General features: G+C 39.0%; 1 long non-coding RNA gene and 1 other non-coding gene across 2 annotated transcripts; both read right to left on the bottom strand.

Annotated features, from left to right (window-relative positions):
- Positions 1 to 1,119: 1,119 nt before the first annotated feature.
- Positions 1,120 to 25,665, bottom strand: LOC150002717 (uncharacterized). The gene is made up of 3 exons (XR_016512635.1): positions 25,556 to 25,665; positions 17,862 to 17,973; positions 1,120 to 1,699 (listed from the first exon to the last, which is right to left on the bottom strand). It is a non-coding gene; the product is annotated as an uncharacterized LOC150002717 (long non-coding RNA).
- Positions 8,061 to 8,167, bottom strand: LOC150002718 (U6 spliceosomal RNA). Its single transcript, XR_016512916.1, has one exon. It is a non-coding gene; the product is annotated as a U6 spliceosomal RNA (small nuclear RNA).
- Positions 25,666 to 26,038: the final 373 nt, after the last annotated feature.

The raw sequence follows: 26,038 nt of genomic DNA, 5'->3' as shown, positions 1-26,038 counted from the left end.
TTGCTTCACAACCTTGAATTCTTCAGGGTTCATGTAATTAATTTATGAGAAGAATGGTAATGTTGAAAGAATTTTCTTTTGAATGTAGGAGATGCTGTGAAATTTTTTGCAAGAAATCGCAGCAGTAATAAGACTATTGCTGAGCTTGGATTCATTAGAAAGCAAAAAAAAACAAAAAAATAAAAAATAAAAAGCTCAATGTGCTGCATGCTGACTTCATCTTCATTAAACATTCATACTGGAAATGCTTACCTTGTCTGTAGCCAAGATATTATCTTTTGCAGAAAGAAAAAAAAAAAAAACAAAACAAAACAGGAATCACTAAGCCAACATGCTGCAAGTATTCCAGTGCTTTGGGAAAGCAGTGTCATGTAAAATCTGCAAACATGTTAGTCTAAGCATTTCTGGCCTCCAATTTCAACTGCCTTGGGACAGGGCATGATGGAGAGGGAGGCATCTCAGAGGAGAATGGATTGACTTGCATTCTACCATGCAAAGAGATGTAAATAAAAATTGAAGAGGCTTTTATGCCACTGCCATTATGGTACGTGCATCACTTGGTCTAATATGTTAAGAGGATTAGTGCTAAAGCTGCATGAACTTTGAAACAGCCCGGTGAAGCTCATGTGCTTTCCAGTTTAAATTGTTCCTCAGCAAGGCCTCTCTGATTGTCAGGATTTTGGCAGCCTGACTAGGCTACCAAATTCTCCAAAGCAAGGTTGAGTCTCCTGGGTTTCAACACTGCAGCTTCTTTTACTTAGTTTAGGAACAGGTGGAGAGAGCTAGAAGGGGAAGGGGCAGAGAGCATCAAGGAGGTCAGGGTGAAAGCCCTAATCTAAAATATTCCTTCTTCATGTTTTCACAGAGATCACATGGTTTAATCAAATTAAAGTTAAAAACAAAAAACAAAAAAACACCCAGTTGTTGCATCCTGCTATGCATAGAGTCAAAAGAAAACCACTTTTTCTATCCATTTAAACTAGAGGGGACTTCAGAGGGCATGAATGAATCTTTCTTTCTTTTTTTAAAAATTATTTATTTATTCATTGTTTTTCTATTACAGTTGTCCCACTTTGTCACCCATTCCCCCCACCCACCCAGCCCACCCCTTCTCCCACAGTCAGCCCCCACCACATTGTACATGTCCATGATATAGGAATAAAGGCATCATGCTGTGTGGTTCATGTGGAGAATACATTTGGAAAAGGAATGGGAACTAGCAGTGAAATGGCTCTTCCCTTAAGAAACACCTAAAATGACTACCTTTATACTTTAACTTAGCAGAGATGGAGTTTATCATCAACCCCAGAGGTACACTGAAGACTCTTCCTGCCACAAGTTGATCAATACATGAGCTGAATAATGCTGGATGTCCAGGAAATAGAGGCACACACATGTGTTGGGGCATCTCAGTGTCCCTATGGATATTTGACAACTCAAGGGCATAGCTGTAGGATCAGCATAAAACACATACTCCCAACAAACACAGGCTAAAATTTTCCTTTAAGGCATGCCACCTCCAGAGACAGCTTTCATGGTGCCTTTTGCTAAAGATGTCAATGGTTTGGAATGGGTTTATATGAAACACATCATTCAGGAAAGCAGCTAGGGAATCTGTCCCTGTGACTCTCCTGGGTGTCCTTTGAAGCTCCTGCTTCTACTTCAAGGATATCAAATGAAGCAGACCTTTCTTTATCAACTGAAAAAGAAAAAAAATGAGAGAACTGCTTAAATACTTGAGCCAGCAATACATCACAAAAGACTGCAGCTGAGAATAGCAGTCAGTCCAACAAAACAAATTTCAAAGAATCAGTAAAATTTGCCTATAGAGGAGAAGGCTCTTGGATTTGGAAGTTGTTGCTTTCCACAAAGTGAGGATGATATGGATCATTTAAGCATACAAAGCAAGACAGAAAAGAAAGAAAGAAAGAAAGAAAGAAAGAAAGAAAGAAAGAAAGAAAGAAAGAAAGAAAGAAAGAAAGAAAGAAAGAAAGAAAGAAAGAAAAAGGCAAGAGCTACTTGATAGCTTTGCAGCATTAATCCAGAAATAACAAGGCTCTGTGTTTATAGTTCCTTCTGTTTTTTTGCCACAACCAATGGGTTTGCGTAATAACTCTCATATTCTCTTTCTCCCATCCCGTGGCCACAGGTACTAAGTGAATTCAAGAGGAAACCAAGAGCTGATTTGACAAAATAGAAAATCAGCTGTAGAAGCAATAAATTTTTTAGTGGAAAATATATTTTATTTTTAACAAACCATGACTTCTCAGCTGAAGGAGACAAAATGCAGGATCAATAACAAGAACTGAAATGCTTATGCTCACCACAGATGTATTTTCATTTATAATTATGTCATGCAAAGAGCATTACTGGGGCCCCATTCCAGACACACCGAACACCCACCAAGCCATACTATTTGACTGCTGCTAATGTAGTTGTTAACTCTCCTTTGGGGACTTTCTTGCAAAGATCTTTTTTTTTTCTTTTTAAGGCCAGAACCAGTAAAGAGATCAAATGTATGCAGCATTGTTCAGGAGTTACTGAAAATCTGTACAATTTGCATAGCTATTAAATTTATGTAGCTAATAAAATTCACTTTCCATAGTTTCCTAGCTTTTAATTAGGAGTTTGGATCTCAAGAAAGTAGGTTGCCTGACCAGGCAATTCTGAGTTTCTGGCATCAGGGTGGAATAGCAATCTGCCTCTTGATATCAACTTTCACTATGCTACATGGCTCATGGCTTGACTTGAAGTGTTTAAAAGGTCCAAGATGGATCTTCTTCCCTTTTACCCAAACTTGTAGCCTTGTCCTATATCCAATGATCTTCCCAAAGAGAAGGAGGAAAGAGAGGATTTCATAACACTTTGAAAGACTGACTATATAAATAGATAAATGGCCAGACCATATATAAAAATAGAATTCTGACCCATGCCAGCAGCAACCAGCCTAAGGAACAAACCTTTTATCTATAATCATCAGCCCAGGAAGGCAGACTGCTATAAATCAGACTTGGAAGAAGTCAGACTGCTATCTCTAATAACAATCTAGGAAGCCAAACAACCACTTTTGTAACAACCAGTCCCAAGAGGCTAGAATTTTATTAATAACCAAGAGCTTCCCTAATTTTTGACTCTGCTTCCAACTCTGGACCAACAAGCAAAAGCCTAATATTCACCCCCAATTAATCACATAAAATACCCTACCTTTAGATAGCCCATCAACACAAAGGTTCTCTTTGTGATTTTCTGATTCTAGAGAACAATGGCCATATTGTTATGATTTATATACACTTGGAAAATGAGGCAAAATCATGTTTAGGATTCAAGTAGAGAATCAGCATTGAGTCAGGAAAAGAGAAACCACTCTATGTAAAACAGAGGCACATTCAGGAAAGACTACAGAGGAGCTGGAATTGCTGAGGTTGAAGGGAGGAGTGTTAGAAGAGAGAAATTGGGAACGGTTGTTAATCTAAGATCTGCACCTACACTGACTCCTGAACTGGATCCTATACTCATAGGATCCATACTTGGATGGAACCACACCTGACTCCTCAGCAGAGAAATGGGAGTTGCAGTCCCGTTATGATGCTGAATTGCCAGCAACAATGCCAGAGCCAACAACCATTGCTGTGACAGCCAGTGGCTACTACCTGAAGCATTGAAATACATCTTTTCCTTTCTTCACTCTTCAAGGCCCTGCTGTGCCTTTCATTGAGAGGACACACCAGGAAGACAGCTGACACAGAAGGTCTGGGAAATGTAGATTGCAGTCTTGCAACCCCTGGTGTGAAAAGAAGGCAAGAGTGGAGCTGACAGAACAACAGACACTATCGAGCATAGATAATTAAATATGTTTCAGCCTAAACTAGATTAAAAATTTAAGGCAGAAGAACATTCCGATGTGTTAACTTTCTCTTTAAGTAAGATATTTAAAGTTATGTCCATAATATTAGATTGCTGTGACCCTGAATGCTACTAAAAGAAAATGAGTGACAAAGGTCTAGGCCTTATCCTCCCCACTTCTGGTGTTACAGGCATGGGATTCAGCCCAGAGTTGGGGGAGGGGGAAGGAGTGAGGGAGAGCAAGGACATACAGTGCTAGAGAGGGAGGAGCTTTGTAAAAATTCTGAGTCTTGATTATAGATGGAAGTTACAGTTGGGGGCTATATTCATCCTGTACAAATGAAGCTGTTAGCCCACCTTGATTTTGACTCACCCTGCAGCTCTCTGCAATAGCTACTCACAGCACATCCATGAGAAGACATTTGCTCCTGAGAAAATCAAGGCCAGAATTTGTAAAATTATATTCTGGGACCACCATCAGGAGGTGATGGGGATAAATAGATTTCTTCTTCTTTCTGGAGTCCATTTACTTATTTCATTTAACCATTATTTATTGAGTGCTGACCATGTAAGCATTATTTTACGCATGGGGAATATAGTAGAGAAGAAAAAAAAAAGCAAACAAAAATCCCTCCCCTCATAGAGTATACATTCTTCAGGGAGGAGGGAGACAATCATGTAATTAAAAGGTGGTAAGTATTATGGGGAAAAGAGCAAGAAAGCCAAGAGAGTGCAGAGGCAGCCTTTGCCATTTTGATTAATTAGATGGAAAGGGTTTTATTGAAGAGGCAATACTTGAGTAAAGTCTTCAAGAAAGTGACTAAGTAAGTCATGTCAGCACCGAGGGAAGATCTACCTGGCAGAGGATATTGTAAATTCAAAGGCCCTGGGGCAAAATATGCTTGATGTGTTTAGCAAACAGTTCTGTGTGGCTGGAGGAGAGAGACAGGGATGAGGTCAGAAAGGAGAATAAAGATCTCATCACAGAGGCTCTGAAGATCATTGTACAGAATGGCTCGTTCTAAATTGAGATAGGAACATATGGGAGGATTTAGATGAAAGAGCGGCATGCTTTAATGTAAAGTTTTATAGGATCACCATGGAGGCTGTGTAAATCAGTGGAAAGAGACATGTGGAAATGCAGTGAGTAAGGACAAAGGCAGTGACCAGTTCAGAGGCCATTGCAATGATCCAGGTGAGAGATGGCTTGCAGCAGTGATGGTGTAGGTGTTGCTAAGTAGTTTGTTTACAATAAGTAGAAACAGGAAATTAATCAAGCTATCCAGAATTATATCTGCAACACTCCACTGGAAAATGCATTGTAAATATGCATGATGATGGTAGGTAGGCAGTATCATCTTTAGACCTGAATATTATAACAAAATTCACTTTGTATTTGCATCCATGGTGCCCCAATTGCTTCATTTTAGCTAAAAAAGTGTTCCTCTTGGATCATAATTAATAAGATAAATAACAAAATGTATTTCACATGAAGCACCTGTCCTTTTCTTATAGTGTGTTTTTCCAAATGAGCACCCTTCTAACAGAAAATGGTTTTGTGAGTATTTACATTCAGCTTATCTTTAGCACCCACAGATGAAAATAATAAATAATGACAACAAGCTACAATAAAAATCAATAATGCTTGAAAATGCCATATTTTAACAGCACAACAGCATCTCCACTCAACTGGAAAGTAATTGCAGGTGTGTGAACAAAAGCAATACTTATAATTCACTGACCATATGTAGGGTACATAAGGTTTGACAGACCCCTTGTCATTGTCATGAAAATGGCCTCTGGATATAGTGAAACCCAAGTCAGACAGCTGTGGGATACACCAAATTCAACCAGAAGTCATTGGAATATGGAGATCATCATCAATGGACAAAGAGGAAAGCAACAAAAGTATTCAGAGTAGAAGTAAGTGCTAAATTATTAACAAAATCTAAGCATGGTGTTTACATGGGTGGAGGTTGTGGACTATCATTTCCCTTGAAAATCAAGGAATGTGCTATCTCACACCCAAGATGGGGAGCTAAGATAATCACTCCCCTCATTAAACTGTGAGTTCTACATTATGGTTACTATTAAGGAAGCTTACCTTAAAAAATCAGGCTCTGAATGAGTAACTTTATTAAACTGAATATTAATATTTAAAACCAAAGTCACCTCTGAACAATCTTCTTAGTGCACAAAACTTAGTCTTGAGGACATCAAAAATGTAGCAATGGCAGTAATCACTCCATTTTGCAGAACTTCCAAGCCCATGGATTGGGAACATTTGGCATAAAGGACAAGTTAAATGTTCACCCTTATCCCAAACCATTTTCTCTCTCTTCAAATGGTTTTACTCCTTTGCTCATAAAGTTAGGCTTGCTTTGAAGACAGTGGACTTCACAAAGAGTCTACATCTTGATCGACTTTACTGCAGAATTGAATCTACTGCAAGGGCTCTGGGAGCTTTTCTCTCCAGCTCCCCTGCTAACTGTCATTGACTTCGTGCACTGTCAGAGGACACCACAGAAAGAAGAATGGCATGTCAAGATCAATCTTCCTCTAGAGACACTCCTTGAAATAATGTTGAATAGCTGTACATTTGGAAGCCTTTACTTTGGAGACCAATTAGCATCCTACTACAATGTATTCAGCCTTCACCAGCTTGGCTTCTGGCCCCAGCTGTTTTCTGTAAGGCCAGATGTATTTTGAAACACAGATGTGATCATTTAAATTAACTAAATTTTCTGTTTTTAAAACAGGACATTTATTAGCATTCAGGGAATACAGTCCTTGATTTAGTTTTCAAGCTAGAACTGTTGTGTCTCATTTCTCTTTTATACTGAAAAACATTAAGGCATCATTAATAAAAACATATTGGAATCACCTAATGCTACTCTCTAGTTCAAAGAGGAAATGAAGTTAGTGAAGATCCTAAATTTCCATAGGATTCCATACTCCATTGGGAATACAACCCTATTGAATTTTAAATGTCAGTTACTTGATTCCACATCCTCCCCTCTGGTATTATTTAAATCTGGACACATTTTATCTAGGTTACCAAAGCAATCCTTTATTTTCTGGGAACCTCAATTTCTGGATCTAATCTTAAACGAAAATTTATAGAAAACTGTCACTGAAAAAATAAATTTACATCAATTACCTTTGGTCCTCAAAACACCATAATGCATGCAGCTAGCCTTGGACAAATGCTCCATTTAAAATGTCGTTTTGGCAATGGAGAAAAGAAAGCCTCTTCAATAAATGGTGCTGGGAAAATTGGAAAGCCACATATAAAAGAATCAAAACTAGATTACAGTTTTTTCCTATGTACAAAAATTAATTCAAAATGGATCAAAGACCTAAATATAAGGCCTGAAACATAAATTACATAGAAGAAAACATAGCTACTAAACTTATGGACCTTGGTTGTAGTGAACATTATAAATTTGATACCAAATGCAAGGGAAGTAGAAGCAAAAATAAATAAATGAACTATATCAAACTAAAAAGTTTCTGCACAGCAAAAGAAATCGACAACAAAACAAAAAGGCAACCAACTGAATGGGAGATTATAGCTCTGTCAAAGGATTACTATCCAAAATTATATAAAGATCTCATACAACTTAACACCAAGCAAATAATCCAATTCGAAAATAGGCAGAGGACCTGAACACATACCTCTCCACAAGAAGACATACAAATGGCCAACAGATACATGAAAAGGTGTTCAACTTCACTAGCTGTTAGGGAAATGCAAATCAAAACTACAATGGGATACCACTTCACACCTGTTAGAATGGCTATTATCAACAAGACAGGTAATAACAAATGTTAGAGAAGTTACAGAGAAAAAGGAACCCTCATTCACTGCTGGTGGGAATGTAAATTGATACAGCCACTATGGAAAACGATGTGGTAATTCCTCAAAATATTACGAATACAGTTACCATATGACCCAGCAATCCTTCTTCTGGGTAACTACACAAAAAACTTGAAAGCATTTATTCACAGATATATATATATATATATATATATATATATATATATATATATATATATTCACCCTTATGTACATTGTGGCATTATTCAAGGTGCCCAAGACATGGGGACGACCAAAGTGCCTTTTTAAAAATATATTTTATTGATTATGTTGTTACAATAGTTCCAATTTTCCCCCTTTTCTCCCCTTGACCCAGTACCCCCCCTTCCCCCAGCGAAAAAATATGGAACACTTCACAAATTTGCATGCCATCCTTGCGCAGGGGCCATGCTAATCTTCTCTGTATCGTTCCAATTTTAGTATATGTGCTGCCGAAGTGAGCACCAAAGTGCCTTTTGACAGAGGACTAAATAAAGATGTGGTGCATATATACAATGGAATACTGCTCAGCCATAAGACAGAATTAAATACTGTTATTTGTGACAATATGGATGAACCTTGGGAATATTATGCTAAGCAGAACGTCAGTCAGAAAAACTAAGAACTATATGACTTCACTCATATGTGGGATATAAAACTGAAATTCATAGACAGACAACAGTATGGTGGTTACCAGAGGGAAGGGGATGGGGGACAGTAAAGGATAAAGGAGGCCAAATACATGGTGATGGGAGATGGTCTGACTTTGGGTGGTGGGCACACAATGCAATGTACAGACCGTGTATCATAGAAATGTATGCTTGAAATCTGTATGACCCGATTAACCAATCGAACTCCAACAAATTTAAATAACTAAATAAATAAATCAATAAAAGTAAATGTTGTGTTGAAAAGATCCAAGATGGCGGAGGAGTAAGTGGAAGCTACACTAACCTCCTTCCAGGACCAGTCTGGATTTACAACTTAATTTTGGAGAAATCATCTGGAACCACCAACCGAACACTAGCTGGAAAGAAGTCTCATAACCACAGAGAGACAGAAAAGGCCGCTACATCACAACTTGACCGGTAGGAAGTGCGGAGACATGGAAGGGCTGGCTGGGCTCACACGGGTGGCTGCTGAAGGGACTGAGAAACAGCTCAGCAGCTGGGGATTCCCCCTGAGAAGGGCAGGGTCTAACCCCCCAGCTGGGCTTCCCAGCCTACAGCAACAGAGTGGAAAGTAAAATAGTATCAGCTGTGAAAAGCGAAAAGCCACAGGATTTCTTGCTAGCCAGAGAGAAACAGCTGGAGAAAAAGAACTGTTAAGTGGATCACATACAAAAATATTTTGGCCACCACTTACCCTGGGCTCAAGCAGAGGGAAGGCAGAGAGGACTGGAGACACTTGGGGAGAGTTTGGCACGGTGACATTGAGGGGAGAACTGGAGGAACAGCTGACTGGGTCCCAGTGCTGACTCATCCCCAGTACTGTGGGTAGACCATTCCCCTCCAAGTGGCGTCAGCCTGAGCGGAAGCAAAAGCCCTGGCTACAGGAATTAAGCTGCCACACCCACAGTCCTTAAGCCTGACAGCTAATCACAGATTGAATAGATTAACAATTAAAGGAGACAGACAACAGCAGTAGATCCCTGGAAGTCTCCAACAGGCTGCCTAGGGCCAGACTGGTACATGATCTGACGCCACCACAGGCAGATCCAGGAAGTGCAGATCATTTTAAGAAGCACCAACAAACAATAGGAGTCATAAAAATGGAGAGACAGAGAAACAACCCCCCATCAAAAGGAAAGGTAGAATCCCCAGAAAGAGTGCTAAATGAAATAGAGGGGAGCGAACTATCAGATATGGAATTCAAAACATGGATTATGGAGAAGCTGAATGAGCTCAGCGGAAACTACAAAGAACTCCAGGGAAACTATAAGGAACTCCAGAAAAACTACAAGGAACTCACAGAGAATTACACGAGCATGAAAAAGGACATAGAAGCTATCAATAAGAGCCAGGAGGAAATGAAGAATACGATCTCTGAATTGAAGAACACAGTAGAAGGAATTAAAAGCAGGCTAGAGGAAGCAGAAGATCGGATCAGCGAGCTGGAGGACAACATACACAAAAACTCCCAGACAATGCAACAAAATGAAAAAAGACCGAACAAGACTGAAGAGGTTCTAAGACAGCTGCAGGACAACATGAAACGTAATAATATCCGTATCATAGGAATTCCAGAAGGAGAAGAAGAAGAGCAAGGGATAGAAAACCTCTTTGAAAAACTAATGACAGAAAACTTCCCTCACATGAGGAGAGAAAGAGTCACGCAAGTCCAGGAAGCACAGAGGGTCCCAATGAAGATGAACTCCAACAGGCCCACCTCAAGACGCATCATAATTAAAATGACAACATTCAAAGACAAAGAGAGGATCCTAAAAGCAGCAAGAGAGAAACAAGTAATAACATACAAGGGAGCTCCAATAAGGCTATCACCAGATTTCTCAGCAGAAACACTACAAGCCAGAAGGGAATGGCAAAAAGTATTCCAAGCAATGAAAAACAAAGGCCTACAACCTAGAATACTATACCCAGCAAAGCTCTTGTTCAAAATGGAAGGTGAAATAAGGAGCTTCCAAGACAAAAGAAGGCTAAAAGAATACATCTCCACCAAACCAGCAATGCAAGAGATGCTAAAGGGTCTGCTCTAAGAAGATAAAGAAACAGAGAGAGACAGAGAAGAACACGAGTACAAAGGGGAAAAATGACAATGAATAAGTACTTATCGGTAACAACCTTAAATGTAAATGGATTAAACGCTCCAATTAAAAGACATAGGGTAGCTGAATGGATTAGAATGACCCACATATATGCTGTCTACAAGAGACGCATCTTAGAACAAAAGATCTACACAGACTGAAAGTAAAGGGATGGAAAAAGTATTTCAAGCAAATGGGCCTGAAAAAAAAGCCGGGGTAGCAATACTTATATCAGACAAAACAGATTTCACAGCAAAGTCCATAAAAAGAGACAAAGAAGGGCACTTCATAATACTTAAGGGAAAAATCCATCAAGAAGATATAACCCTTATAAATATGTATGCACCCAACTTAGGAGCACCCAAATATATAAGGAAAATTTTGAAAGACTCCAAGAAAGACATAGACAGCAACACATTCATAGTAGGGGACTTTAACACCCCATTGTCAACAATGGACAGATCTTCAAAGCAAAGAAACACCAAAGATATTGAGGCACTGAACAACACTCTAGATCAAATGGACTTAGTCGATATATATAGAAGTTTTCATTCCAAAGAAGCAAAATATACATACTTCTCAAGTGCACATGGAACATTTTCAAAGATAGACCACATGGTAGGACACAAAACAAGCCGTAACAAATTCAAGAAAATTGAAATTATATCAAGCATCTTCTCAGATCACAATGGCTTAAATTGGAAATCAACCTCAAGGAAAAAACTCTAAAACATTCAAACTCATAGAGAATGAATAACATGCTATTAAGTAATGAATGGGTTAACAATGACATCAAGGAAGAAATCAAAAAGTTTCTGGAAACTAATGATAACGAACACACAACAACCCAAAACCTATGGGATACAGCGAAAGCAGTCCTAAGAGGAAAGTTCATAGCAATACAGGCCTACCTAAAAAAGCTAGAAGAATCTCTAATAAAAAATTTAACCCTACAGCTACAAGAACTAGAGGAAGAACAACAAGCAAAGCCCAGATCAAGTAGAAGAAAGGAAATCATCAAGATCAGGGCAGAATTAAATGACATAGAGTCTAAACTAACAATTCAAAAGATCAACAAAAGTAGGAGCTGGTTCTTTGAAAAGATAAACAAAATTGACAAGCCTTTAACCAGGCTCATCAAGAAAAAAAGAGGACCCAAATAAATAAAATCAGAAATGAAAGAGGAGAAATCACAACTGATACCACAGAAATACAAAGGATTATAAGAAATTATTACGAACAACGGTATGGCAAGAAATTTGACAACCTAGAGGAAATGGACAAATTCCTGAAAACCTACAGTCCTCCCAAACTGAATCAAGAAGAAGCAGAAAGTTTGAATAGACCAATAACAGCTAGTGAAATTGAAGCAGTAATCAAAAAACTCCCAGCACACTAAAGCCCTGTACCGGATGGCTTCACAAGTGAATTCTACAAAACATTTAGGAAAGAACTAACTCCTATCCTCCTCAGACTATTCCAAAAGATACAAGAAGAGGGAAGACTGCCAAACTCATTCTATGAAGCCAGTATAACCCTAATTCCAAAACCAGGTCAAGACACAACAAAGAAAGAAAACTACAGGCCAATATCGCTGATGAACATAGATGCTAAAATCCTCAACAAAATATTGGCAAACCGGATCCAGCAACACATTAGAAAGATCATACACCACGATCAAGTAGGATTCATCCCAGGGATGCAAGGATGGTTTAATATTCGCAAGTCAATAAACGTAATACACCACATAAACAAAATGAAAGACAAAAAACACATGATAATATCAATAGATGCAGAAAAAGCATTTGATAAAGTACAACACCCATTTATGATAAAAACTCTCAGCAAAATGGGAATAGAGGGAGCATACCTCAACATAATAAAGACCATAGATGAGAAACCTGAAGCCAACATCATACTCAATGGGCAAAAACTGAGAGCATTCCCCCTGAGATCAGGAACAAGACAAGGATGTCCGCTCTCTCCACTCCTATTCAACATAGTCTTGGAAGTTCTAGCCACCGCAATCAGACAAGAAAGAAATAAAAGGCATCCAAATTGGAAAAGAGGAAGTAAAACTGTCATTATTTGCAGATGACATGATAGTGTACATAGAAAACCTGATAGACTCCACAAAAACACTACTCGTCCTAATAAGTGGATTCGGCAAAACAGCAGTATACAAAGTCAATATTAAGAAATCAAAGGCATTCTTATACACCAACAATAAAAACTCAGAGATAGAAACTGAAAGAAAAATCCCATTTACCATAGCAACAAGAAAAATAAAATACCTAGGAATAAACTTAACCAAGGAGGTAAAAGACCTGTACTCAGAAAACTACATAACACTGAAGAAAGAAATTAAAGAAGATACAAATAAATGGAAGCATATACCATGCTCATGGATGGGAAGAATCAACATCATTTAAATGTCCATACTACCCAAAGCAATTTATAGATTCAATGCAATCCCTATTAAAATACCAGCAACATATTTCACAGACCTAGAACAAATACTTCAAAAATTTATATGGAACCAAAAAAGAGCCCAAATAGCCACAGCAACCTTGAGTAAGAAGAACACAGTAGGAGGAATCACAATGCCTGATATCAAACTATACTACAAGGCCACGGTAATCAAAACAGTCTGGTACTGGCATAAAAACAGACATATAGATCAATGGAACAGAATAGAGAGCCCAGAAATAAACCCAGGTTCATATGGTCAACTAATATTTGACAAAGGGGGAAAGAACATCAAATGGAGTGAAAAGAGCCTCTTCAACAAATGGTGTTGGGAGAACTGGACAGGGACATGTAAAAAAATGAAACTAGACCACCAACTTACACCATACATGAGAATAAACTCAAAATGGATCAAAGACTTAAATGTAAGTCGTGATACCATAAAGGTCCTAGAGGAAAAAATAGGCAGGAAAATTTCAGATATCCCACGTAGCAACATTTTCACTGATATATCTCCTAAGGCAAGGGACATAAAGGAAAGAATAAACAAATGGGACTACATCAAACTAAAAAGTTTCTGCTCAGCTAAAGAAAACATCAGCAAGATGAAAAGAAAACCAACCATATGGGAAAATATATTCGCCAATGACATCTCAGGCAAGGGATTGATCTCCAAAATATATAAAGAACTCATACGACTCAACACCAAGAAGACAGACAACCCAATTAAAAAATGGGCAAAGGACCTGAACAAACACTTCTCCAAAGAAGACATACAGAGGGCCCATAGACATATGAAAGTATGCTCAACATCACTATCCATCAGAGAGATGCAAATAAAAACCACAATGAGATACCACCTCACACCAGTCAGAATGGCCATCATCAACAAATCAACAAACAACTTGTGCTGGAGAGGATGTGGAGAAACGAGGACCCTGGTGCATTGCTGGTGGCAATGCAGACTGGTGCAGCCACTGTGGAAAACAGTGTATAATTTCCTCAAAAAACTAAAAATGGAACTGCCTTTTGAACCAGCAATTCCATTGCTAGGATTATATCCGAAAAATCCTGAAACACCAATTCAAAAGAACCTATGCACTCCAATGTTCATAGCAGCACTATTTACAATAGCCAAGTGCTGGAAACAACCTAAATGCCCATCTGTAGATGAGTGGATCAAAAAACTGTGGTACATTTACACAATGCAGTTCTATGTAGCAGAAAGAAAGAAGGAACTTCTACCATTTCCAACAACATGGATGGAACTAGAGAGAATTATGCTTAGCGAAATAAGCCAGGCAATGAAAGAAAAATACCTTATGCTGTCACCTATTACAGGAAACTAATGAACAACACAAACAAATGAGCAAAATTGAACCAGAGCTATGTAAACAAGAAGTAGACTAACAGTAACAAGGGGGGGAGGTGGGAGGGAGAGAAGGGGGTAAGAACGGGAAGTGTCGAGTCAAAAAACATGTATAAATGACCCAGGGACATGGGCAACTGAGTAGGGACTGAATGTGGGGGAAGGGAGGGGCAGGGTACAGGGAAGCAAGAGGGGGAAAAAAGTGAGACAACTCTAATGGAAAAACAAACAAAAAATTTTTTTTAGTGGGGGAAAATGAAAATATGAAGAATGGAAATGCCAGTTCAGTGAATATTAGGTCAAAGATTTTCCTTCACGTTGTATATTTTTCTCCCTATTTGATCTCTCCAGAGTTTGGCATTCTAAACAAGTAAGTAATGACATAAGTTTCTTTGCATAGAACTAATAAGACCAGTTGTTAATAGAGGTTCTTTTTTTTTTTTTTTTTAACCAAGTCTTTGACTGGAATGTCAAGCCTAAAGGTGACATACTTGGACTCAAGTTGTTACCAAAAAGCCCTGAGGAACTGGGAATGACTTTCAAAGGTAATAAAAGCCCGCGAGATAAAAGGCCTGCTACCATGGTTGGTTGTGCGGTCTGCAGCAATCTCTCCAGGGAAGGAACGAAGGTTGTTTTCCTGAAAGATGGCTAGGAGGGACCTTAAGGCACAATGGAAAACCAGAAAGACTTGGAAAGGACAGGTGTGTACAGGCAAGGCTGAATGCCAGGTATGTGGCCCAGCTTCTGTGCCCTGAAGAGCAGAATGAGGGTCACCGTAAATGTTCCTCGGGTCAGTTCCAGCAAAGCAGAACTAAAGTTCATAAGTGATCATTTGCTGCTCTTGTTATGTTTATGCAAATGAACAGGATAAATTAAAAATGGACTTAATGTAGTCCCTTTAAAGACAAGGAGGGTAATCTTAGGGAGAAAAATCATTATTCAAGGAAAATCACAATGATAAGTAGTAGACTGTAAAGTAGGTCAGCTAACCGTCTTAAAAGTTTTTTCTCATTTAAAATATGGTTTCACTTGAAAATTAAACCATGTCTGTGATATCACCAAAGAAATTCAAGTAGCAGACAAGTAGAATGTCAAGTGCCTTGCAACTGGATTTCTTCCCAATAAGACAGTCTTACAGATTTAGAGACTCGTTTGTTGGTTATGTTACATAAATTAACATGTGTTTTCTGTTTTCAAAGGGCATAAGCCTATGACTGCATTACCTGAGTGATTGTCTGTATGCATAGGCCTCACTTAATCCTCTCTGCAGCGCTGCCTCCTGAGACTCAACGGTTTGGCTGAACTAAATGGCTGGGTTGGTGAAGAATGGGGTGGTCTGTGGGCTTCATTTTAAAACTGGTTTCTCTTTTCTATCCTAATGGCTTGGACAGAAAGGGCCCAGAGGTCTGAGAGGGGGGAAACCTAAACTATTTCCCTCAGCCCAAACTAAGTATAATGGGTAAAAGGGTTTTGGACAGGTGAGATGTGCCTAGCACACCTTCCTCCATAGAAGCCCTTGTTTTTTTCTTTCTTTCTTTTTTTTTTTTTCTTTTCTTTTTCCTAATGTGGAACATTGAAAAATTAATCCCTGCCTTTTGTCATCTAGTAGTTATGGATTGAATGATGTCTTTTAACCCTTTTCGCCAAATCTGTTGCCCCCAGAACACAACAAGGATGGCAGCCTGTTAAACCAAGCACGCTGTTGTCCGGGGACAGCCAACTGACCTGGAGTCTGAACGATCCTTCCCCATGTGGGAAGGTCACCCTCCCCCCCACACCCCCACTATTATTAGGGATTTCTGGACCCAAGTGTAGGTAGGACAACGACCATGTCCAGCTTGAAGCAGCTAGAGGAGCTTGAGACCTTTGCCCATTGTCCTTTACAAGATTACAAAGGGTCTTAATATCTGAGAGGGAAGGATAGTTATTTTTTACGAACCATGGGTATGGACTTGGGGGGGGATTGCTGGGGGAGGAGATGCTGGGTGGAGGGGAGTAAAGGGGAGAAAATTGGAACTATTGTAACAGTATAAGCAATATAGAAAAACTGGGAAAAAAATAAAATAAAAAATTTAAAAAAAAAAGTAAATGTGTTATTACAGTAGACATGGGCTAGAAAGACATTTTCTAATGAGATGCTTCAAATTCTGGAATTGCCAAGCCTAAGCTTGTTTCTTAATTTAAAAAAAAATGCAAAACAAAAGAATAGCTACTTCACTCACTTAATTTAAGTGGGTCTGGCACATAAACAGTGTCCAGTGAATGTTAGAAATTATTCGTTTTTAACCTAAGTGCCTATCAACCAGAAAATGTTTAATTCTTTTGTTTGAATTATATATGGTCATTAAAAATCGTTTTGTAATACTATATAATGTCATATTAAAAATATATTATAAAATCATTAAATAATAAATAATATAACTAAACTATTTAAAAATGTGTATCTAGAAAAAAAAGACAGAAAAATATACCACATTGTTAATAAATTATTATTGAACTATTGCATTTTTAAAAATTATCCTTTCTATCTCTCTGTTTTGGACACATTTTAATTTAATCAGCAGAAACCAAATGAACAAATTCCATAACTAGAAATTGCTAATGGAACGGTACTGGTACATTGAACTCTATTACACCCTACCAATTGCTATTTTCATGGTACACAACTGTATCTTACACCTCCACACATGCATGTCATAATCACATTATTAAAAACTGCATCTAAATCATTACTTACCTTCAAATATTGTTTATTTTCAATAAACTTTTGTAGTAGATCAGGTGTATATATATATATATATATATACACACATATATATATTCCATTTCATATGAGAGAAGAAACTTAAACTGGCACATACAGCTTCTTATTTTCTTATTTCTGGAGCTGTTACAGATGCTGACAACCTAGTGGCTTATGCTCACCGGTCACCCTATCCACCTTGCCTAACACTAAGTAAACCTTCATTGAACTAGCTGTGTGCCCAAGTTACACAGTCCCTCTGGTGTGTATCCCCATCTGCAAAATGGGAATGGTGACATCTGCCCTCCCCACCTCACAGGCTTATAGGAGAATCAGACAACACAGCGTAGGTGGAAACTTTTTAGATATGTAAATGTAAGGTATTAAAATTAAAATCACCAACACCAATGATGGATAACTATGTGCTTCATGTTGTTTGGAAGGCAATTGCCACTTAGTAGATGCCCAAAATAGAAGTTCCCCTTTCAAGTTTATTTCTTGAAAGTAAGAAAACGTTAATAAAGTTGTATGCACTTCTACACTCCTTCAGAGTTTTCAGGCTCTGGAGTACTCATTTATTCGACCTTTGCACAGGATCTCTCATATGACTCTGCCTCTACTTCTTGAGCACTTCAATTGCAAGAGAAACTCTACCTCACAGGTCACTTGTCTTCTTTCGGCCTCTACAAAAATATCATTCTGTTTACAAGTCTAACTATTTCATTAAGCTCCAACAGAAAAGTAGCAACTGCCCCCCACTTTTTTTTTTACCTTAAGAGGATTATGTATAATCAAATGCTATTTAGGAACTTACTTATTTTCTTGTTTTTCCTTTTTGGCTTTCTTTTGCTGTGCTTGGATTGCTCAATCTGTATGTCTAATTAGGCAGCCTCATTTTTCCTGGGTTTTCCTTGAGCATTGTTACTCTGCAGGCAAGAATTTTCATTTTTAAATTTTCATGACATCAATATAATCCTCTACCATAAAATAGAAAGAAAGTGGGAGAAAGATTAGCTTCGTGGGGGTTGTGCGGCATGAGTAGCAATTTTCAAATATCTTGCCTTGAACCTCAGAACTTTATCTGTAATGAACAAACCCCTACAAAGTAATAATGCAAGTGAGTGCCTTCTGGAACACCCTACCTGGATAATATGGGGTAAGAGAAAGTTTAAGCCTTATAGGAATTACTACCAACTTGTTCAGCAGGAAAATCTCTCTTGCTGATATCAATTCAGACATAAAAATATGTTGAAATCTAAATATGAAAAAATGTGCAATTTTGCCCATCTTTGCTTGGCTCAGTCATTCCAAGCACTGTGCCTACTTTTTAGTCTACCACAAATAGTAGGATAACAAAGATGGCAAGCTGGGTGTCTCTGATGGTCAGCCATGCCTAGTGTCCCATGTCAGGGGATGAAGGCTGTGAGGTGGTTCTGAATACTCACCTTGCCCCTTCCAAGGGCAAGCATCAGGGGTGTTCCCAGGCATGTCAGGGTTTTGTTGATAATAGAAAAAAAGTGTTATAGTGAAGAAAAACTGCATAATTTAGAAAGCAATTTAATGAGGCTCATAATGCTCTTGTGTGGTTGTAGCATTGCTGGAATCCATCAGCTCCTCTCATTTATTCAAGCCTCAGGTTACTGGTGGTAGGAGGCATCCAGCTCAGAGCACCTTCCATCTCTTCATTGACCCTGAGAGTAAAGGTGGGCTCTGTTTAGAAAAGCAGCAGCCTCTCTCAGGATGAAAGGATTTACATGAATATTTCCCAAGGATATCCTCCTACTAATAGATACAACTATAGCAACAGGTAAGTTCATTTTATTCAGAGATCATCTGGGTACCATCACTTGACCATCCTCAAATTCCCCAAGCCCTGCCTTCCCCAAACTCTTTTCTAAGCATGCCAAGAGGCCTTTTCCCCAGATAGGTATATGGAGTTTCTTGCAGACTTATGAACTGAGTTCTGTGGCAAGGAAAAATCCTGGGTTATACAGCCATTTCCTTGTTGTCAGCAGCCAGTTGAAACCTGTCAGAGTGCAAAACTAACTGTTGATACTGTGTTCTGATAAAGGACGAGAGCCTGCAGGAGTTTGCAATGCTTGATAGTTATGGTTGCCTCCAGCTTATCCCTCTCCTTCACAAAGGAGCGTGTAGAGAGGGAGGTGTGGATGTGGCAGGGCAAGGTGTTAGCACTGCTTTTATTTAGGCACCATATTATTGTATCTAGATATGATTATATAAATATTATTAAACTGATGTCATAAAACTTATGTTTTCCTTTTCTTTGAGCTTCATAGCATTTCCAGCAAACATAAAAACAAACTATGAAAAACATGGCGTCAAAGCATAGCCCATATTATCTTTAATAAGAAACTGACTTTAGATGAGGATGCTGAGGCAAATGATGACCACAGAGGATGAAAAGAAAAGTAAACTTTAAACTTTCAACATTCTATGGTTCTGGAAGAACTTGATTTAAACAAAGTTTTAGGAAAGTGAAGCTTTCCAATATGAACTTCCCTCATCTTTTTCAGAATATAATTTAAAAAGACAAAAGTATGAGTTTGGGGATAGCCATGATGATTCTATCTTTTATAGAAAGAAATGAACTCAGAGTCAGTAAGCGGGTAACAAGCACAAATGTAAACTGAGGTGGTAATTGTGCCTCGTATTGAAACCAAAACCGTTAGTGGATGGCACTGACACCATGCCCAGGCTGACAAATGTATCAGCTACAGAGGCTGAGGGCAGGAACCCGGAATTCACCCCAGGGGCTGAGCAGGAAGTTGGGCATCTTTCTTGAGTGATGACAGAAAGGCTGACTCAAAGGTCAGGCCTGCTGTCCCATGAGCAGCACAGAAGTCCAAGAAAGGTTCAAGATCTTCCTGAGTTCAGCAAGGTTCTCATGCTGGTATCTGTGCTCAGTTTCTTCATTTTCCTGGGCAGCTAATCAGCATGGATGGGACTAGCTTGGTGTCATGACCCTGCCAAAGCCAGAGTGGTAAATGGAGAAGATGGCCAGGGCAGGGGGCCAAAGAAGAACAGCCAGAGGGATAAAGTGGGTGACACAGAAGGGACAAGAGTGAACAGTGAAATGATCCTCTCCCCAGTGAAGAAAATTGACACAAAAATGCTCAGATCAGAAAGCCGCTTGAAGAAACTCCTTAGTGGATCCAGGTTGGGTCCATATATCCGTCCCCCAGAGCCTCATTATCCCTCACTTGCTTGGTTCCTTCTGCTGGGGAGGAGGGGTGTGGAACACCAATAAACCAAATGAGGGGCCAGGTGTTTCTCACTCAATTACCTCTGTGGTCCTGAGAAAATTCCCAGGTGATCTAGTAACAGCATTTGTAGACCCAAATATTTGAGTCCCACAAAACTGCCTCTCACTACCATGCATTGCTATTGCCTGGGCATCTGGACCTTGAGTGATCACTTCTGTTCATTGAGTCTTAGCTTCCTCGTGTGTTAAGTGAGGAAAATGAGTTTAGGTGGTCTACTGTTCAAATGTTCCCCATTCTCTCTTTTTGAGAACTAGTCTTATCTTAGTTTTCTGTTTTTATTATTGATTAGTTTGTTTTCACAAATTGTTGATTTAATAAAGTTTTACAGAATACTTTGTATGTATGAAACACTTTCCATTTTAATGATATGCTAAGTAGAAAAGAAATCTATTTTTGCTACACTGGTAATAGACATTCATGTAATATAGAAAATCATCATATACTCATAAAAGAAAAAAATCAATAAGAAATTTTAATATATTTGATCTATATGTACCTAAAAACTTAGCCACAAAATAAGTGAAGCAGGAACAAACAGAAATCGAAATACAGGTCAATCAGCAATGAGGACAGAAGATTTTGACATATTTCTCCCCAAAACAGACTACTAAAATTAACAATTGGCTTTTTACAAAATAATTAAAATATTAATATAATATTACAAATAGATCAAATATCTAAATGTAAAAAATAAATAAATAAAACTGCAACTTCCAGTCAAGATGGCAGCATAGGTAAATGTGATACTCGAATCCTTCCACAGCCATGTGAAAATTACAACTAAATTAAAGAACAGTCATCATTCTGTAATGCCTAAACCTAGCTGAATGGAAGTCCTACAACTAGGGATTTAAAGAAGCCACACAAGACTGGTAGGAGAAGTGGAGACACAGTCTGGCTGGCCCCTTATCCACATGTGGTGGTTTAAAATCAGGAAGGATATCTTGGCTGTGGAGGTCCTCCCTGAGGAGTGAGGGGTCCCAGACCCACACCAGGCCCCTCATCCCTCAGTTCCAGTACCAGGAAGAGAAGTCCCCATAACTTATGTTTGTAAAAACCAGCAGGGATTATGGTTGAGTGAAATGGAGGCCTCTGGAGTCCCAGGCAGTTCCTCTTAAAGGGCCCAAGCATGGACTTACTTGAACTCACTCCTCCTGAGCTCCAGCATCAGAGAAGTAGCTTGAAAGGAACCAAGAACATACAGGGAGAAAGTGAGTTATCTGGCATCAGGGAGATAGCTGGGAAGACAGTTTCTGCCAGACAAAAATTCTGGCAGAGGTCATCATTCCTTCTCTGAGACTGTCCTACCCCCTTTAGTGCTGGGATGTTCCATATCTGAGTCTCCATCAACTTGGCTTATACTGTTTGCTCTTCCCTGGTGATTCCCTGGGCCCCTGCCATACCCAATTTGTGGGCCTACCCAAGCTGTTTACATTGGATTTTCCATACCTATGGTGTGTCTTGGCACCTGCTTCAGACTTTCCTAAAATCTCTCAAACAAGCAGAATCTGGTCTCGATATGCCCTGTACCTCAGGCTAAGAGGCCACAGGCCTGGGACTAGCAGCAGTCAGCCATGGTTCACAGCTTGGCCTCTCTTGGCAACTCTTAGCCCAACACAAGTAGCAGCCATCTGCAGACCACTTTGTAGCTCATGCCATGTAGCCTGTGAGGATCACAGGCAGAAGATAACCTTGGCCTGTACCGCCTATGAAGCTCCAGAGCCAGCATACCTGGTAGACAGCTTCAGACCACATCAAAACACTACCCAAACACCTCTACAGGTGACATACTCAAGGGGTGGACTCGGGGGCACCAAAACCCCAATGAAGTAAGGCCTGCTCAATGGGGTGGGCCTCTACACAGCTAATCCTCCACAGTGGCTGGTAATCACAGCCAATCTTTGCAGCAATAGGTCTAGAGGTAAGTCCCTCCTATTGACATGCCAAAAGTAATCAAGGCTCAAATACAGGAAGAGGGTGTAAACAGCCCACATGGAAGGTGAGAGTGCACTTAGAGTGCCAACTTGGATAATTGGAGAGCCTGTGTCATTGGACCCTACAGAACATCTACTATATTAGGCCATTCTACCAACCCCAGGAGAGGTAGCAGCTCTAACTAATACATAGAACACAGGGAGGCTGCCAAAATGAGAAGTCAAAGAAACATGTCCCAAATAAAAGAACAGAACAAAACTCCAGAAAAAGAATTAAACAAAATGGAGACAAGCAATTTCCTAAATGCAGAGTTTAAGAATGCTGGTTATAAAAATGCTCAATCAACTTAGAGAGAATTTAAATAGCACAAAAAAGAACATAGAAACCATAAAAAGAACCAGTCATAAATGAAAAATACACTAACTGAAATGAAGACTATTTTATTGGGAATCAACAGGAGAGCAGATGAAGCGGAGGATTAAATCAGCAATTTGGAATTTAAGGAAACAAAAATGCCCAATCACAGCAGGAAAAAAACAGGACCCCCCCCCAATTAAGATAATATAAGGAGCCTGTGAGACAACTTCAAGCATACAAATATTCACATCAGGGGGGTGCCAGAAGAGGAAGAGAAAGAGCAAGTAATTGAAAACCTATTTGGAAAAATAATGACAGAAAATTCCCCTAATCTTGTGAAGGAAATGGATGTACAAGTCCAGGAAGTACAGAAAGTCCCAAACAAAATAAATCCATAAAAGCCCACACCGAGACATGTGATAAATAAAATGCCTAAGATTGAAGACAAAGAGCTAATCCTAAAAGCAGCAAGATAAAAGCCGTTAGTTACCTATAAGGGAGTTCCCATTAAACTGTCAGCTGACTTCTCAATAGGAACTTTGCAGGCCAGGAGTTAGTGGCAAGAAATATTCAAAATAATTAAAACCAAAGACCTACAGCCAAGATTATTCTGCCCAGCACAGCTATCATTTAGAATTAGAGGACATATAAAGAGATTCCCAGACAAGAAAAAGGTAAAGGAATTTCATCACCACCAAACAATATTACCTGAAATGTTAAAGGGTCTTCTTTAAGGAGAAGAAAAAAAGGATTAAAAATATGACCAATAAAATGGCAATAAATACATGTTTAATGACAATTGAATCTATAAAACAAAACAAACGAACAAGCAAGTCAAGAACAGACTTGTAGATAGAGAATCTTTTGACAATTGCCAGATGAGAGAGGGTTTGGGAGGATGGGTAAAAAAATTGAGGGGATTAAGAACAAATTGGTTGCTATGGAACAGTCATGGGCATGTGAAGTATAGCATAGGAAATATGTTTAGTCGTCGTCGGCAGCCATCCATCTCGAGAGACGATGGTGTAGCTTCTTAAGAGTCTATCTGCACCGCCGAGAATGGCTGTGCAGTCCGACTCGGGAGTGACACGGTATCTGTCTCCTCCCGTGTTGAATCGACATCTTGCGATGACGCTGGAGTGTCCTCTCCAGTGAAGCTGAAGCTACAGAGCCTGGGCAGGGTGATATGGAGGGTCTGCTGTTGCCCATGCAGCAGACCCCCCCTCTCTTCGCAGCTGAAGGGTCCAAGGGAAAGACGGAGTCAATACAGCTTGGCTTCAGGTGCGCCGCAGGAGTTGCCGGTGTTGACTACAATGTCAAACCGCCTTAGGGACTCCGGCTCCGGATTTTCTGTCGGGGTTTACTCCCTTAGCCTTTCCCCTGAAGAGGTATGCCGCAAGGCAGCGGAGGTTTTTTGGAGTCAGAGTTTTCCTTCTCTGATGTGCCCTGACTGGAAGATCGAACCAGCGACACTTAGCTCGCAGGCCGACGCTCAATCCACTGAGCCAAACCAGCCAAGGGCAAATATGTTTAGTAATATTCTAATAACTATGTATTCTGTCAGATGGATATGAGATTTATCAGGATAATCACTTAGTAAGTTATATAATATCTAATCACTGGGATGTACACCTGAAACTAATATAGTGTATGTCAACTGTAATTAACAAATTAAAAATTATTAAAAAATGAAATTCCACAAGTATCAGAAAAAATAATTAAAAATTAATATAGACTTATGAACTTTAATATAACAAAATATGAAATGTTCATTTATATGGTTTGAAAAATCCTAATTGTAACTAAAATTTAGGGAGCTACCATTTATTACATTTGGTGTGTCATCAAAGAAGAATATCTACAATTATCTGAAAAACAATTAAAATACTCTTTTTCCAGCTACTTATTTTCTTATACTTGAACCAAAATAACATATTATAACAGATTGAATGCAAACACAGATAAGAGAATTCACCTAGCTTTTATTAAGTCAAGCATTAAAAACATATTTGTAAAAAGGTTGGACAATGTCATCTTTCTCACTACATTTTTTATGTCCACAGTATAATTCTTTTTTCCTTATTAAAATATGTTCTTTATGTAAGCATGTGATGAGTTGTGTTATTTTAAAAATTTTCAGTTTTACTTTCTATATGAGAAATATCAATAGATAAAATTGACAGAAAATATCATTTGGGGTTAAGGGGTAGGGAGTTAGCATTTTAAAAAGTTATTTGTGTCCTCAATAATTTTTAAGAGTTAATAAAAAGTCATGAGGTAAAATCCTGAGCACTTTTGACTACTCTTCTAGACTTTGTCACAGGAGCCTCATTATGTTGACTATCGTATCCCAGCTCCTAACCCCAGTACCAAGCCCATAAAAAGAATTAAATAAAAGTATTTTAAAGAAATGAAATACAGATAGGGCTCTGCTGTGGCAAGAAGAGATATGTAAAATTCAGAGAAAGATTTCCCACTTCAACTAAGAACAGTTTAATTTGTCCTCTTCTGTGATGCTAAAGTCAGATCTGCAGAGTTCTCTCTGCTTCTAAGATAGCTCACTCAAGAATATCAGAAGGTCCTAAAGAGGTTATATAAGAGCTACAAAGATGATTCATAGTTAGAATAAAACCTAAACAAAAAAAATTGTTTATCAGATGGAATATCAATAATGCTTGTTAAGTAGATTCCTCTGCAAAGTACCTTGGTCAACTGCTTTTGTACTCATGGAGGAAGGAGCAGGAGGAAGCAACTTAACCTGAAGCCTGGGGGATTTAGAGGCAAAGAGAATTTGGTGGGACTGGGGTTTACTAGTGTAAAGGGCAAGGAAACTCCCAAAACAGTAGAAAATAATGATCAGCAAAGGACAAATGTAATTAAATCTTGAATCAGGGGGTCTCTAAGCCAGAGTTAATAGTATCAGCACACTTACAACTCAGAAAGGGGGCATTCCGCAGCTCAGCACAAATGCTTCTGAGGACAAAAGATATCTGAGATCAAAGAGGGGGAGATATTCTTCACCAAACTCCAGGAAATGGGAAAATGTAGCTAGACAGCCCAGCAAACAAGATAGGGAAATTTCAAAGAAGAGCTGGAGACAGATCTATAAACAGATCACCCTGAGTTAATTATCACCATCAGTTAATTTAGTTAATCATATTAGATTGTAACTCCAGAGAATCCAACATGGAAAAACAGAGAAGGAGAAGGAGGAGAAGATGGGGTGGGGCTTTACTCACATTAGGATAAAAACAGCCAGCTCCGTCTTTTCCGTGCGCACCTTGATTTGGCTTTTTGGCTGCACCCAGAGCTGCAGATCTGTGAATAAACAACTGCCTTGGTTACTGGTAAAGTTCTGTGTCCCGGTGCTTATTATGAGTGTTTCTCACATTAACATTATAATGGGCTTGTTAGG

Source organism: Furipterus horrens, unplaced genomic scaffold (assembly GCF_987537825.1).
Source record: "Furipterus horrens unplaced genomic scaffold, mFurHor1.1.pri manual_scaffold_8, whole genome shotgun sequence".
NCBI lineage: Eukaryota > Metazoa > Chordata > Mammalia > Chiroptera > Furipteridae > Furipterus > Furipterus horrens.
This window is presented reverse-complemented; position numbering and strand designations above follow the sequence as displayed.